Source organism: Podarcis tiliguerta (genome assembly GCF_965153285.1).
Source record: "Podarcis tiliguerta genome assembly, chromosome: 10".
Taxonomy (NCBI): Eukaryota; Metazoa; Chordata; class Lepidosauria; order Squamata; family Lacertidae; genus Podarcis; species Podarcis tiliguerta.
In genome coordinates, this window is record NC_139543.1 from 25,849,314 (window position 1) to 25,865,824 (window position 16,511).

Here is a 16,511-nt window from a genome sequence, read left to right on the forward strand (position 1 = left end):
AGCCTGATCTACACATGAAGCAGATAATAGAATGTTTAGGCCTGGGATGCTGCTGGATGACAATTCCCATCATACTTTGCCACTAGCCATGGTGCCTGGGGCTAATGGGAGCTGGAATCCAAAACAGAATCTGTAGGGCCAGAAGTTCCCCGCTCCTTAGGTGGTAGGAACTGCACCACTTCAGACTGTAGGTTGGGGATTCCATTTTTATGGACTGCTCTTCCATGTAAGAACTCCTTTCAGGAGGAGGACTAAGACATCATGGAGAAAGATTCCAGCCAGCTCTACTTGCTGAGCTACTTTTCTACATGCAGCAATTCTCTTTGACGCCAAGGAGCATTTCAAAACATGATTCCCTCCCCACAGGTGAAGCTGTCGCAGGTGACTCCCCAGCCCTTTTCACAATTCACATCAGTTCTTATGTCAGAGTTGCTTGGTCTTCGTTGGAGATGGCGTTTTTACTTTCAAAAGCTCCAAGGCAATAACAGAGAATGCAGCTGCTCTACCTTCTGCTCAGACACGCATTCTGTGGGTGGAACAGCATAAAGGGACAGGTGGCAAGAGGCACACCTGACTTCATCTGCTAAAGGCCTCAGAGCACTTAAATCAACCACTGCCAGGTGGGGCCTGGGCAACCATAGGTGTGTCCACGACTCATTTTTGTAACCTGATATTTTTAGATACAGGTGGGCAGATTTCCAGTAAATGACTAGACAGGCATTTTTTTTATATTATTTGCTAAATATTTGTTTGACCTTGGTGAAAGCCGTAGGAAAGGAAAGAACGTTCAAGGAAGCAGAAGTTAAAATGAAAAACACATTGAAATAGAATCTCCCCATGGAATGAAAGAATGAGACACCGGTTGTGAACAGCGGGGTTTACTATTCCACAGCTCTCCCAATGCATTTGAGTAATATTTGAACCTTAAATTATCCATATGGGTAAAAGAAAAAGGAACATAAGCAAAGAGGTTGCATGGAAACTTTATGAGACATAAATCTGTTGGAACACAGTCGTATGTGTGAATTGTGTTATGAACATACTAATGAAGTTCACATATGTCTTTCATTTCAGCCAGAACATTAAATTACATTAGTGTGTGTGTGTGTGTGTGTGTGTGAGAGAGAGAGAGAGAGAGAGAGAGAGAATGGAGCAGGAGAAAGAGAGAAAACAGAAAGTGTGTCTGCTTAATAAAAACCATGTATTTATTTACAATTCAAAGTAGAAGAGATTTGTTGCAGGTGTTTGAGACTGCCTAGTGGCAAGCATTAATTCACATGTGCTGACTTGCCATGGCCACTTCTAATGGTTTAAGATTACAGGTTTCTTTATTTCTTTGCAAAGTCAAAAGGGGGGGGGAGGAAAAATTTCAACCCTCCTTCCTCTCACTCCCATCGAGCAGAGCACTTTTGCTCCTCAACAGGTCTCCGGTTGGAAGCTCTTCTTCCAACACATTAAAGTAATTTTCTCTTTGTGAGGCTGGAGAACTCTAGTACATTCTTCTGGGGGGTGGCTACCTCTGTTGGAAACTTGACCCAGTTTGGAATGCTAAGGTCAACCTTACACTACAGCTATGACAACTGCTCTACTTCCCTTTTCTCTTGAGTGCTCACCTGAAATTTCCAACAAACGTGCTGAGACATAGATTTTCTAAGGGCCAAGTCCCTTCAATGTGTGCCTGTGAAATGAAAACATCTGAATCTCTTCATCATGTTATGTTTATCTGCCCTTTGTACAGTTCAGCCCGTGCTAGTATACTAAACCCCATAACCCAGCCTATTGCTGACAAACCAGTGGACCTACAGCTTGCCTGGGTTCTTCAAGATGTGGATCCTCATATTACCTTACAGGTTGCTAAATTCCTAACAGCCGTCCTTTCGTATAAAAGACGGAATGGAATGTTAGCCGATTATTGATAGCTATAAGAATTTTTATAATGACATCAGATATTGATTTTAGTGTAGTGCCTTAAATTTTTAATCTTAATCTTAAATTTTTCCTATGAATGGCTAATATCTGTCCTTGTGAGTAGTGAACTGTGTTATACTACTTGTGATTTGTACGAGTCCGCTGTTTTATTTGCTTTGTTTTGCTTTGTTGTGTTGTGTTCATTATGGGCGTAAAAGCCGAATAAACATTTGTTGTTGCTCACCTGAAAGTGCAGGTTATGACGAAAGAGACTAAACAAAGGGAGCATAACTTAACTCAAATGCTGCTCTGCCAAACTTTCTATTTTGAACCCTAAAATCAACAGAGTAACTTCTTGAGATTTTACTATCTGTGCTCCATGGACCACAGTTGTCTTCACTGAAGCTGTTGTGTTCCATCCCAGAACATGAAAAGAGCAAAGAGTGTCTCTGATAGGGAAGAGTGTCAGTTCATAATGTAACCACAGAAAATCTATACAAGAATGAATCTAACACTTAGTTTAGTCCATTTTTCCTAAGCTGTTATCTACTGGGACCATAATATGTTCACTATCTTCTCTTGAAAGGTCCCCTCCCCCACTCCACACCCTCCTCACTGACTTTGCACCACAAGTGTGAATATGTGTGTACAACTGTGAAAATTCAGCATTAAGAAAACAAACCTCGGACCTCTGCATCTGGGAGAAGAAAAGTACACAAATAATGGGAAATGCATAAATAACGTATATATTTATACGCTTTAAAATATTTATAAGCTGCCTTTTGATTTCAAGTCTCCAAGGCGGCTACTGGGACAGCATTAGTATGAGCAAAGCTGTAATAAAATAAAATGTGACAAAAGTGCTGATCTGTGTCTGCATTTGCCTTCTTCAGAGATGCAACCTATAATCTAAGTGTTAGTAATATTTTGCTGATAGGCACATTCTGAGGACTTTTAACAAACTCTTGCTTTATTCATGAAACGTGGAATATGGCAGCTATAAATTCTTGGCTTGAAGAAAAAAGTGTGAACATTTCAATTCCTCCCTCCTCAGACTGTGATTTCCTGTTTTAAAAGTTGCCACTTTGGTTCAGCGCGAATAAATTATCAGTTGGCAGGCCTTTACATTTCCCAACTGACTGTAACTACCTCAGAGGAAGAGTCTGATTGATGACCAGAGAAACTCTGGCTTATAAAAAGGCACACAATTTGTCTTTGCTGCTTGTCCAATCTTTCTGCCTCTTGCTTTTCTTTGCTCTGTAGTCTCTGCTTGAAGTCACATACCCCTTTATTTAGAAATTTCTACTATCTCCTGTGTCATAAGGGAGACATTGGTGAGGGTCAACTATGCAGCATAAGCTCATTTTGAGAGAAGTCATAAGCCAAGTGGTAACCATTATGCCATGCAGATAATTGGCTGCACATCAGTTGCAGACTTTGACTTGGTGGGGGACATGCAGTGCTTCAACCATTACCACATGTTATCTGATATATACACAGTGTGATGTAATATAATTCACATAGCCAGCGAAAGCATATCACACATGCCTTCAGATTTGCAGAGAATTGTCTTTCAAAAGGGGGCTTGTCCCTGGAGCCTTGTGCTAACTGGACTGCGTAAGGCTCTAAAATCTATATAAATGGAGTGTAACTTTCAAGGTAAATAAAGCAACTATGAAGAACCACAAGGGACAAAAAATAAACCCTCTGTAAAATCTTAAATGGAAGAAGAATGACCCTGCTTTTGCTCTTATCAAAACGACGACAACAAAAATCATGATTCTGCTATCTAAACCTAAAGGTTTGCTGAAAACTTCTAGATGCCTCCAGGCTTAAGCAGCCATTAAAAAAATCTTCTGTAATAGTTAGCTGAAGCTCTTTGATTTTAAATTCTTATGTGCTGTGTGTGTGTGTGTGTGTGTTGTTGTTGTTGTTGTTGTAAACTGCTTTTTTAAAGAATAAAAAGAGAGAATCTTAATTGAATATTTCCAATTCAAAGAAGAAATATATGGCTGCATGCCATCAGTGGTAAGGATAAATAACTCTTAACTGAAATAAAAGCATATATAAAGTAAAAAAAAAAGTACATAACATTTCCTTCGATTTTTTTAAATAAAATGGCAGTATGCAAGTATGTTTTTAAAATAAATAAATAGCCACAAGACTCACAGTTCCAAGTGCTGTACTTCCTTTGAAGAATAATGGTGAAATGTCAAAGCCAAATGGCTAAGGAAAACCAACCATGTGTTTTTTCCACATGGGTATTATGTCTGAGGGCTCCTGTTATAAACTTTGAATTCATTGATGCTGAAGAGTTGTTACATCAGCATTTGATAGTTTGGATTGGGAGCTCAGATGCCTTGAAACTGAAAATTGACTAATATTTATTTTGATGTTCTGTTCTTCTTTGTTCCTTGGGGGGAAAGATGTAATGAGTGATTATTGACAAGTATTCTACATCTGCCTCTGTTTCTGAACCCATGCATATTTCCTGCTTAGAAACAGATGGCAAAGGATAAATGGTCCAGAATAAAATCTGGATGACATAACAAGGCATGAGTGAGAAACAGAAATAATTAATGCAAAGTTAATACACCAGAACCACATTTAGTGTTAAATGGATAATTCTTTTTTTGTCTTTGTGTAGACCACTATAAACGCCTTGGCTTTGAAATGTTATATTCAGCATTTGGTGTCATTTCCACCCAAAGGCTGGAATTTTTATATAAATTTCTGATTGCATAGTCAAGAAGCACACATGTAAACCTTTTCAGATGTGGCTTCAGAATCCACTACTTTTTGCATTGTTGTGTTTCCTATCGCTAACAGTGAGGTGTTAAGAGTAGTGGCTCAGAGGCAATAGAATTCAGCAGCAGCCCCACCACCCGAATGGAATTGCAGATATGCCACCACAATAGGGTTGCCATATTTCAAGCAGTGATAGTCAAGACAGAAAAGCTGTTTTGCCCAAACTTGTTGAGCTTTCTGGGCAAATTCACTGTGGCAATGGGAGCCCAAACAGCCTCCAAACCCCAGATTAGATAATGGCATTCTGCTGTTGCCATTACCAAGCACGTTCTAGAGCCATTCGGAGCAACAGCATCTTGGGGATGTGCTTATGTTGCTGTGCTCCATCATGCCTCCATAGGCTACCCTGGAGGTGGGTGGTGGCCAAAGCTGCCTCTGGGATGTCTTAGGAATGCATCCCTGATGACTTGAACATCACTGAGCAGTAGGTGTCACTGGGTTGCTGTTTTTGCTAAGCTCTCACAGTACGACTTCACCTGGTGATAGTATGGACACAATTCTGGATAGCCCCGTCTCCTCCAGCTCTGCTGTCATGCCCAGCACCAGGGTAGCTGGACCCCCTGTGCCCCCTTGCTGCCCATGCTACCAGGCACCCTTGCACTCATAAAACTCTACAGAAGCCTTTATTGTTTCAGGATATTGTTTTGAGAAAGCAAATCTTGTTGCCCCATAAGGATTACTCTTTGTGAGAATTATAAGACTTGCTTTGCTGAGATCAGACCAAAAGTCCAACAAGGGCTTGGCTCCTAAGTATCTCCTCCCTATCCCAAACCATTCTCAACAGCAGCATCCCCTAACACCTTGGATCGGATTTTCAGAGGGTGCAGGAGAAACTTGGATACATGGAAGATCCATTCTTTGAACTATGTTTCATTTATGAAAGAAATGTTGGGCTCTAGGCTAGGTACCTATGGGAAGAGCACAATCATTGCATGAATGAAAAGGACACTCTTGTTTGTCTCAAGAGATGAGTATCCAGTTACATACTTCCTTGAGTCTCATCCTAATAACCCATGTTTATTTCTGGGTGGGAAACCTATGATAAATGATAATATATTACATACCACTAAGAAGTGAAAACATTCTGAAGGCTGCTGAGCCTTTACACAAATAATATATTGATAGTCTTTCAAACAACATTGAGAAAGTGCTGTTAGATCAATGGCAGAACACATTATTTGAGTCCAAATTTCAGCCCTTGGTATCTCCAGCCAAAGGGATCTTAAGTAGCAGGGCTGGCCAAGATTCCTCCCTAAGACCTTGAAAAGCCACTGCTACCCAGAATACATGATCTGAGGTTGATATAATTATCTGCCCTGAAACAGTGCATCAGTTGATATATGATTGGCTCCCAATTGGCTGACTTTCAAACCAGTGGGTAGCGGGATAATCTAGCCACCGTTGCAGTTCTCCAGGAAATCCCCCCTGCAGCTGTCCTTGTGATGGGTAGGCCTTTATTCTGTGAGGCCAGATGCCTGACATGACAGGCCACAACCACAGCCCACCTGGATGCTGGGTAAGCAGCCATTTCTGTTATAGTTTTTCACAATTGGGAGTGGGCTGGCAGCAGTGCAGACTTTTGACCCCATGACAGAATTTGTAGTTCCGGCACAGCTTAGTCAATAACTTTATTTAATATGCAGCCATGGATTTCAGTTTTCTGTTTTTGTCATTTGTTATGGCAATGTTACATTGCATTAACAAAGCTGAATTCAGGAGATCAACCCACTAAGCAAGTCAGAAGTTATGCTGCTTATTATCCAAATGACAGTCCTGCTTGTTCCAGGAAGCATCCTGCTGAGATTTTTTTTTTTACCTGTTATTAAAGGTATTTTCATTGACATCCCAGGCAATGAAAGCCATAATTAAGTCAGAAAGAATGGCTAAAACAACCACAACACACCACCAAGAGGTAAAAACCTTCGAAAGGCCACTGTACCTTGAAATAGAGGGGGGAAAGTCACAGTAGGAATGAAAACATGCAGTTGTTTCCTGCAGGAAGGAATCTGCCCACTAGAACTAGTTTCCTGGCCAGCTGAAGGGGGGGAATTGGCATGGTGATGTGCCCATTGCTATGCACAAGGATCTGTTTAATATTATGTGCATTCCAACTTGCCAACGATTCATGAATCCTTTACTGTGATTCACATTCTGTATAAACTTAGTGTAGAAAAATAAAAAAGTAATAACATTTGTCCATCCAGAGTTGGCAATTTATTTTCATATTCATCAACATCCATTTTAACCTCACCTCACAATATCCAGCAATAATAATAATAATAATAATAATAATAATAATAATAATAATAATAATAATATTGTTTCAGGCAGAGAATCTACCTGGAGATGCTGAGGACTGAACCTGGAATCTTATGCATGCAAAGCAGCTGCTCTACAACCGAGCTACGGCCCTTCCCTAGTGACCTCACTGTATGCCACAGCTTATGCAAAAAAGAGACAATTAATAGATAGCAGCAGGCTAAGAAAATGAATTTCATCACAACCTCCTACGGACTCTGTAAGCAGTAATCTCCCAGCCTTCGGGTTAAAAGTTACCTTCGAAATTTCCAGAGGTGTTTTGTTGTTGTTGCAGCTGCTAGGACACATCTAAAGGTAAAGGTAAAGGGCCCCTGATCATTAGGTCCAGTCGTGGCCGACTCTGGGGTTGAGGTGCTCATCTCGCTTTATTGGCTGAGGGAGGCGGCGTACAGCTTCCAGGTCATGTGGCCAGCATGACTAAGCCGCTTCTGGCCAACCAGAGCAGCGCACGGAAATGCCGTTTACCTTCCCGCTGGAGCGGTACCTATTTATCTACTTGCACTTTGACGTGCTTTTGAACTGCTAGGTTGGCAGGAGCAGGGACCGAGCAATGGGAGCTCACCCCGTCACAGGGATTCGAAGCGCCAACCTTCTGATCGCCAGGCCTTAGGCTCTGTGGTTTAACCCACAGAGCCTTCATCACAACCTCCTAGGGACTCTGTAAGCAGTAATCTCCCAGTCTTCAGGTTAAAAGTTACCTTCAAAATTTCCAGAGATGTTTTGTTGTTGTTGCAGCTGCTAGGACACATCAAGAGCAGTCTTAAAAACTGAATTTGCATCTGGTTGGTGTAAGACAAGTATCCAACATTCTACCTTCCAAAAGTTGATGGAATACAACTCCTGTCATCCCTGTCCATCGACTGTGCTGACTGGGGCTAATGGGAGCTGGAGACCAAAAGCCATCTGCCTTGGCTATCCATTCTAACCTATTTTGAGTCTAAAACATCCACTTTTTTGCACCATGTGGGCTCCAGAGTGCTCAAAATGACTGGAAGAGATCCACGATGTATTGAAATAATGCATGGGAACTTCCTGAAAAAGATGGAGAAACAATGTGTGGGAACATCCTGAAAAAGATGGAGAATAGATTGGGCAATAGATGCGCGCAGCAATCTGTTTTTCAGATTTCGGTTTTCTCTCCATATTTGGCAGCACTGAAGAAAATTTGCCTGGCATTTAGAAGACAAAATGCTTTGTGTGTACAAATTTTATCCAACGCTGCCAAATAAGGAAAACATGATGATTTTTGCATGAAAGGGTGGGCAGTTGTCACTAAAGAAATTATTCTGAAGTCTGCATGCATTGGCTGTTCAACTTCTTCACGTGGAATGAAAATGGAGCACACATACAGATGGAAGATAGTATGAGTCTTGCTGCTCATAGATCAGGTGAGAGGCAGGTGATTTTTGACTTGGCAATTACATCCCAACAGTGCACTGATTGCTGCAGAGGATGACATCCAATGATGCCATGCTGCTCACAAACCAAATGTCCACTGGTGCAAATAGCACTTGCCCATGCTGTACCCTCCAGAGCAGGTGGGGGGCGTGGGTGTTACAGGGTGAAGGAGAGGAAAGGGGAGTTCCATTGCATCACAGTGGTTCTCAACCTGTGGGTCCCCAGATGTTGTTGGACTACAACTCCCATCATCCCTGAGCTCTGGCCTTGCTAGCTAGGGGTGATGGGAGTTGTAGTTCAACAGCATATGGGGACCCACAGGTTGAGAAAGGCTGCTCCAGCACAATGTAGGATATCACTTGCAGATTCTGATACCAGGCTAAATGACATCTGTATTAGACTGTTTACTTCTAATAATGTACACAAAACTTACAACTTACGTGCGTTTAACTTGTGCATATTCAGTATTACGTGCTTGGCTAATGTTATAAAAAATTGAGGGGGTGGGCATCTGGGAGAAAAAACTTTGGAAATTCCATCTGCGATTGAACCAGATGTGTTTTGACTATACATGATGTTGGCTTTCGGCAATATCCTCATAACATAACCCCAGAATTAATTGTGAGGTTATCCTGGGTTATTCCTATTATCACCCACTAATGGTGAGTCAAGCAGCCCATAAGTGCTATATTCCACACATTATTATTATGCTTTATTAAATTTGTATACCACCCTTCATCCGCAGATCACAGGACAGTTGGCAACATAAAAGTCAAAATGAGAGCACAAAATATTGGGTCCAAGTTTCTGCAGTGGAAGGAGGTGTTGTTGTTTTTTTCCAGTTGGAAGCAACTACATATATCTCTGAAATCTGAAAACCAACTTTATGCTTCATGTTTGGATTTATGTCATTTTCCATTGACAACAGAGTTAACATAGGATCAGCGACAATATATTGCTCTGTAATGGCAGATGAAGGTGAAAAATTCAGGTACAGAATTCTTTAAACAATGGACAGTCCCACCACATATGGAGGTACATGCATTTAAGCCTACAACTTTCCAGCATAAGGGTGAGTGTGTATGGTCAACTCTTGAAAGGTGTAAGGGTGTCCAGTGTCATCTTATGATGACCTTTAAAGAGGCTTCCTGCAGTTTAGCTGAAATATTATGCAGTGGAAGTTTAGACCATATAGAGCTCCATTTGTGTTCATTGATTTGTTGGCCTAAGCAGTCTTGAAGTCTCTTTTCATAACTGTTTTTTAATGATCACTTTATACTAATTTAAACTACTTAGAGATTGATTGATAAAGCAGTATATAAAACTTGCTAAAAGAAAAAGAAAAGCTGCGTTATGGTATCCAGGTCTCCTCAATGTAAACTTACAGTGTTTTATACCACTGCTAATTCAGTAGTTTGAATCTCTCCACAGGAAACCTCCATTGATGGCATTGCATGTTTTGCCTGAAATTTATGCACAGTTCTGCCTTTGCAGCTAGGATCTGGCCCATGGCAGAATAACAGTTCATTAACTCCATTTCTGCAATGCATTTTCTAGTCATCTTGTACTTGCCTGCTATCTTGTTTATTCAGCTCCTTCTTCTTTAGAGCACCCATGCAAGAGATTACCAGCCCTTCTTTAAAAACAACAACTTGCTTTATTGCTTACGCCTTCCTGTTAGAAGGCTTAATGTAATATTTAACCTAAATTTAGTATCCCGCAATTAAACCCCATTGTTTCTTATCTTGGCTTCACTGGTCACCAGTAGCTATTGTTTTCATCAACTTTATGGCAGTCTTATGCACACTTGAAGAATTATCATGACCTCTCCTTGAATCTGTTTTCCGAACAATGCTCTGACACCTTCGGCAGAAGCCTTGACCCACATTTGCCGGATGACATGTTTAGTCTTAGGACAGACGCTTGCCTAGCCTTCTTCCAGAGCATCAGAATATTGTTCTGAACTTCTGTGTTTTATTCAAAAGGCCCCACCACTAATCTATGTCCTGCATCCCATCCCTTTATCAATTTTCTCATTCTGCACAAAATTGAAAAAACATGGCATGCAATTATATCCACATTATGACTGCATTCTATTCTATTTTGATATAGTTTATATAAGACAAACCAGTGTGATGCAGTGGTTAGAGTGTTGGACTAAGGCCTGGGAGACCAGGGTTCAAATCTCCACTTAGCTATGCAACTCATAGCTGACTTTGAAGCCAGTCACACACTCTCAGCCTAACCCACCTCACAGAGTTGTTTTGAAGATAACATTGGGAGGCAGGGGACTATGTGGGCCACCTTGAACTCCTTGGAGAAAAGAGTGGGATATAAATGTAAAAATAAATAAATAAAATAACATAGAACTAAAGCAGGACAAAACACACCCAAGTAAGACGTGCTTCAGAAATTACCAATTGTTTATAAGAGGAGCATCACTGCTTCTACTAGAGCTTCCTGCCAGAGGTGACCATTTATGTATCACCAGGAAATGAAAAAAATAATAACAACAAAGAACAACGACATACTGATTTGCATAAAAGTTATGCTAATATAAATTATAAAAAATTATAAAAAATATGTGCTAATTTAAATTCATGAGTCACTTCATGAATTGGTTGGCCACAGAAAGATTTGGAGAGAGAAAGGAAGGGGGACAAAAAGAAGAGAGAAGAGGCTGCCCTGTCTACTTTGGGCTCTGGTGCTGCCCCCTATTGGCTGCCAGCACAGATCCCCCAACAGATTATCTCAACAGAAAAAAGGTTGCCCACCACTGTAGACAAAAACTTAGGGATTCTTTGCCTCTCAAGAGCCCAGTTTTGAGTCTGCACAACCTATTAAAGCTGTAGTGTCCTGAACACCCTCATGTAGCAGTAGTTGGCGATAGAGTCAGTGCTAATTTTCTAGAAAAAGAGGTACCAAAATTCACCATGAACACCTCTCTTGTTCTCTTATCATGCCAATGGCACCTGCCTGAGAGGTGCTGGAACAGATCTAGGGAGTTCTGGCTGGAAAAAGGCCCTGCATAGAGTTGTAAAGATGGCAGCCACATTTGCAGAGATAAGTTTGTATCCAAATTTATCCATCAAACCAATGGAACAATGCACCGCTAGTATGAAGAACCTACAAATTCAAAATACCAAGGGGATGACTCCCTATGTGGTGGGTAGATGATCTAAAGCTAACAACAAGTCTTATTATGTGGATACAAGAAGCAAACAACAGAAAATGATGGAGAGAACCTGAAGAAGCCTGTACTATTTCCAAACATGGATGTGAGCTGCTGCAAAAGAAAAAGAAAGAAGTTAGTTGTGGCTATTAATTTCAATGGGTCCACTCTGAGTATGGAGAGCATTGGATACAACCCATAATTGCCTAGTTAGTAACTTCAGAAGTAGTGACAATGAACAGTGGTGGTATAGCTTCTTTAAGCCAGCTTAGCGTTTAACCAGCCAATTCCTAATGAATGCAGCTTTCATGGATCACACTTGGTGTTGGTTGTGGGGCAAACATCAGAATATAAGAAGAGTCCCTGCTGGATTAGGTCAGTGGCCCATTTTACCAGTTTCTGTTCTCATAGTGGCCAACCGGATGGCCATGTGAAGCATGCAAACAGAACCTGAACCCAAGAGCTCTCTCCCCTCCCATGGTTTCCAGCCACTGGTATTCAGAAACATGCTGCCTTCAACAATGGTGTCAGAACATAGCCATCAGGCTTTGTAGCTGTCATGGTCCGGTTTATGGGCGGTCGAAGTCCTGATGGAGGACGACGGGACCAGGGGCAAGTTGGCGGGCTGGGAGCAGGAACGAGAGTCCGGAAGCCATGAGTCAGGAAGTCAAGAGTCAGAGAGCTGGGAGTCAAGAAACCAAGGGTCCGAGGATCAGGAAGCAAGGAGTCAAGAAACCAAATGCAGCAAGGCAGGAAGCGTGTTGCTGTGGCAAAGAGCCAAAGGGAAATGCTGACCTTCTATCCCTTTCCGGCTTTTGCCACCAGGTGTTCACAGGCCTCACCTGTGCGGTCGCGCCTTGGCTCTTGAGAACAAATTTAGGAAAGCCCCAGTCCTGCAAAGCCCTACCAGTCGCAGGGCCTGGCTCCTGCACACACTCCTGACAGTAGCCACAAGGAAAGACTCACCGCAGTTTGCTTTTCCAATCTTCCCATCACTGGCTGTCTTCAAACATGTGAAATATTTCAAGCCCGTCGTCCCTGCACATTACCTTGTACTTTTGTTTGCTTTCAAACTGAACGTGGAGAGCAGATGACATTTGCATGGGTGTTTCATAGCTGTTCTTTCTCTTGACATAAAGAATGTAAGATCCCTTCCTGGCCTCCATCGGGGGCCATATCATTGAGCTAAAGGCTGTTAGAATTTTCTATGTTTTTAGAGCTGTACAGGATCTCAGCGTGCCATACGTGCTATGCTTGGTGTTAAATTAAAGTAGAAACGTTTTCAAGGACGTTGTAGCTCTTAGCAGCCACTCAACTGCTAAATCTGCTTGAGGGCTTTTATTCCCAAGGCCCAGAGAAATTCCGAGAAGCGAGCCCGTCGCATACGGCTTTTCTCCTTCTGTCATCTCACTTAAGACATTGTTGAAAAATCATCCTCAACCTTTGTGGAAGTCACTGTAATATTTAATCCACTTTAGGCCAGAAAATAAATAATGTACTGTTTTTAATTATAAGTACAGTGAATATAAGCTGACTTCACAGAGTGGCTCAAATCCATCTGTCTTCGTTGGAGAACGGCATGCTGATTGATATACATTAAAGCGCTCTTGTTATAAGTCTTTTAGTTGAGATGGTGGAACTAGCTACTGCCAAGAACGCAAAATTCTGGTTTGAGTTCAAGCATCCCAGCACGCAGCATTGCTAGAGGCACATCCAGGTGATGGTAAGTGTGCCCCAAACACATTTTAGCCCTATAAGGAGCTACCGGGGTGGAGAACAGCCTCTCTAGATCTCAGGACTATCCCCAGGCCACAGACCTTATTTCTCCTGCTCCACGCCTTTCTAGAATGTTGTTGTTTGTCTGGTAATGCCGCTTGCTTGCTTGCCTAGATGTAGGTATGTGTGTTAGATAGACAGAAAGACCTCTGACGTTGTGTGGCTCAAATGTAGACAATTGTACAAAGGGAAGAGTCACATCCAGAGTCAAGTGGAGTAAGGTTAATAACCGGTAGGAATCCTAAGGCAAACCTATGCATCTGCCATCAATACTTCCCTTCCAAAGAAGGATTAAGGGATTTATGTGAATGCTCTTGTTCTGTTTAACCTCTGTTGGGATTCCCATACATGCTCATCCCATACAGTGGTGCCCCGCAAGACGAATGCCTCGCAAGACGGAAAACCCGCTAGATGAAAGGGTTTTCCATTTTGGAGGTGCTTCGCAAAACGAATTTGCTATGGGCTTGCTTCGCAAGACGAAAATGTCTTGCGATTCCTGGGGTTTTTCCCCCCTCCCCCCTTTTTCCCAAGCCCCTAAGCCGCTTAACAGCTGTTCGCTAAGCCGCTTAACAGCTGATCGCTAAACCGCTTAACAGCTGATCTAAGCCGCTTATCAGCTGATCTAAGCCGCTAATAGCCTTTTAGCAGCTAATCCGCTAATCCCTTAAGTCTTTAATAGCCGCTAATAGCCTTTTAGCAGCTAATCCGCTAATCCCTTAAGCCTTTAATAGCCGCTAATAGTCGCTAAACCGCTAATAGCGCTAATAGCGCTAATAGCGCTAATCCGCTAATGGGCTTGCTTCGCAAGACGAAAAAAATCGCAAGATGAAGAGACTCACGGAACGGATTCTTTTCGTCTTGCGAGGCACCACTGTACATGCCAGTGTGGTGTAGTGGTTAAGAGCGGTAGACTCGTAATCTGGGGAACCGGATTCTCTTCCCCGTTCCTCCACATGCAGCTGCTGGGTGACCTTGGGCCAGTCACACTTCTCTGAAGTCTCTCAGCCCCACTCACCTCACAGAGTGTTTGTTGTGGGGGAGTAAGGGAAAGGAGAATGTTAGCCGCTTTGAGACTCCTTCGGGTAGTGACAAAGCGGGATATTGAATCCAAACTCTTCTTCTTCATCATCCAGGGCTTTTATTTTTCCCCAGCTGGAACTGCTCAGGTGAGCACCATTGCCATTATTAGAGAACCAAAGGAGGTGTTCGTGGTGAGTTCCGGCACCGCTTGTTCTATAGAAAATAGCTCTGGTCACATCGACTGCCCACTTTTACCTGGGGTGATCCTCTGAAGGTTGGCCATGGGGTAATGCCTCTGTAATAGGTAATGTGAGATTGTGATGATATTCAATGGAGGAGAGAGGTTTGTGTAAGCGGAGGCCAGGTTTACTTCTTTTTCAAAATAATAAATAAATGACTAATTAAAGGAAATGTGGCATTTGCCCGTTCTTTTGGAAATGTCTGTACAGGGGGAGAGAAAGAGTTAATAGGTAGACCAATAGAAAAGCCAGAGACTGAGCCTACCTGTTTATAAAAAGGGCTTAGCCCGAGGTTTAGTTAGTTGTTGGTTGGTTGGGAAAAGGCAGTTGGGAAAGCAGTTGGCAAGACAGATGGAAATACAGAGACCGTTAGTGCAGTTGGTTCTTGTGTGAGGGAAGGTAGAAGAGTTAGAGATAGGATAAAATAAGACTAAGAGGGTAAAGGGTAACAGTGTTTCAAATGCATTTAAAGTTTACAGTGTTACCTCGGGTTACATACGCTTTAGGTTACAGACTCCACTAACCCAGAAATAGTACCTCGGGTTAAGAACTTTGCTTCAGGATGAGAAGAGAAATCGTGCTCCGACAGCACGGCAGCAGCAGGAGCCCCCATTAGCTAAAGTGCTGCTTCAGGTTAAGAACAGTTTCAAGTTAAGAACGGACCTCCGGAACGAATTAAGTACTTAACCCGAGGTACCACTGTATTTGTGTTTGCAATAAACTACACTCTTCATTCTTAACTTGAGATCCTGACTGAGACTAAGTGATTTACTGGTGAGAACCCGGTTGGTGGCAGTGGATTAGTGGTGTACGGGTCAATAGTCCGTGAGACGACCGGGGGCTCCGTACGAACGCCACAAAAGATTACAAAGAAGAAGAGCAAGGAGAACATCTTCAAATGACTGGACATTACTGTGAGGGGAGGGAGCAGAGGGTAATCGGCACTGTGCATTTAAAGCTCTGCCCCCAAAGAATCCTGGGAACTGTGATTTGTTAATGGTACTGAAAGTTGCAGAGAGACCTCTATCCCTCCCCCCCCCCGAGCTGCAGTCCACCCCCCCTGTGATGCAGGAATCTCAGTATAGACTCACAGCACTCTTAGCAAACTACAATTCTCAGGTTTCTTGGGGTGAATGAATAGTACGGATGGGGGCTTGGTTTGTTAGTGTTAGAATCCCAATACAGTGGTGCCCCACAAGACGAATGCCTCGCAAGACGGAAAACCCGCTAGACGAAAGGGTTTTCCGTTTTGGAGGTGCTTCGCAAAACGAATTTCCTATGGACTTGCTTCGCAAGACGAAAATGTCTTGCGAGTTCCTGCGGGGTTTTACCCCCCCCTTTTCCCCAAGCTGCTAAGCCGCTTATCAGCTGATCCGCTAAGCCGCTTAACAGCTGATCCGCTAAGCCGCTTATCAGCTGATCCGCTAAGCCCGCTAAGCAGCTAATAGCGCTAATCCGCTAAGCCGCTAATGGGCTTGCTTCGCAAGACGAAAAAACCCACAACACGAAGAGACTCGCGGAACGGATTCTTTTTGTCTTGCGAGGCACCACTGTATTCGACTCTCCCCAGTCCAGAAATGTAGTGTGGTTGCTACATGGATGAATTAGGATGGTTTTTCTGCACAAACCTCCAAGAGAGAAAGGTAACTGCATTTCCCATGCACTTCAAGGCAAACAGCGGCTTCTTAAAAATATGGTTATTGGAATATAGCACTCCCTGTGTCTTTGTTCATCTAGGCTAGGGGTTATTCTACTCCTAGTCCACATTGGTTTCACATCTGTTCATTCGTAAGCTGGGTCTGTCCTGTTCAGGCAATATTTTAAATTCCACATGAAATTTCATATTTAAATATGTTTTTAAATGGTATTCT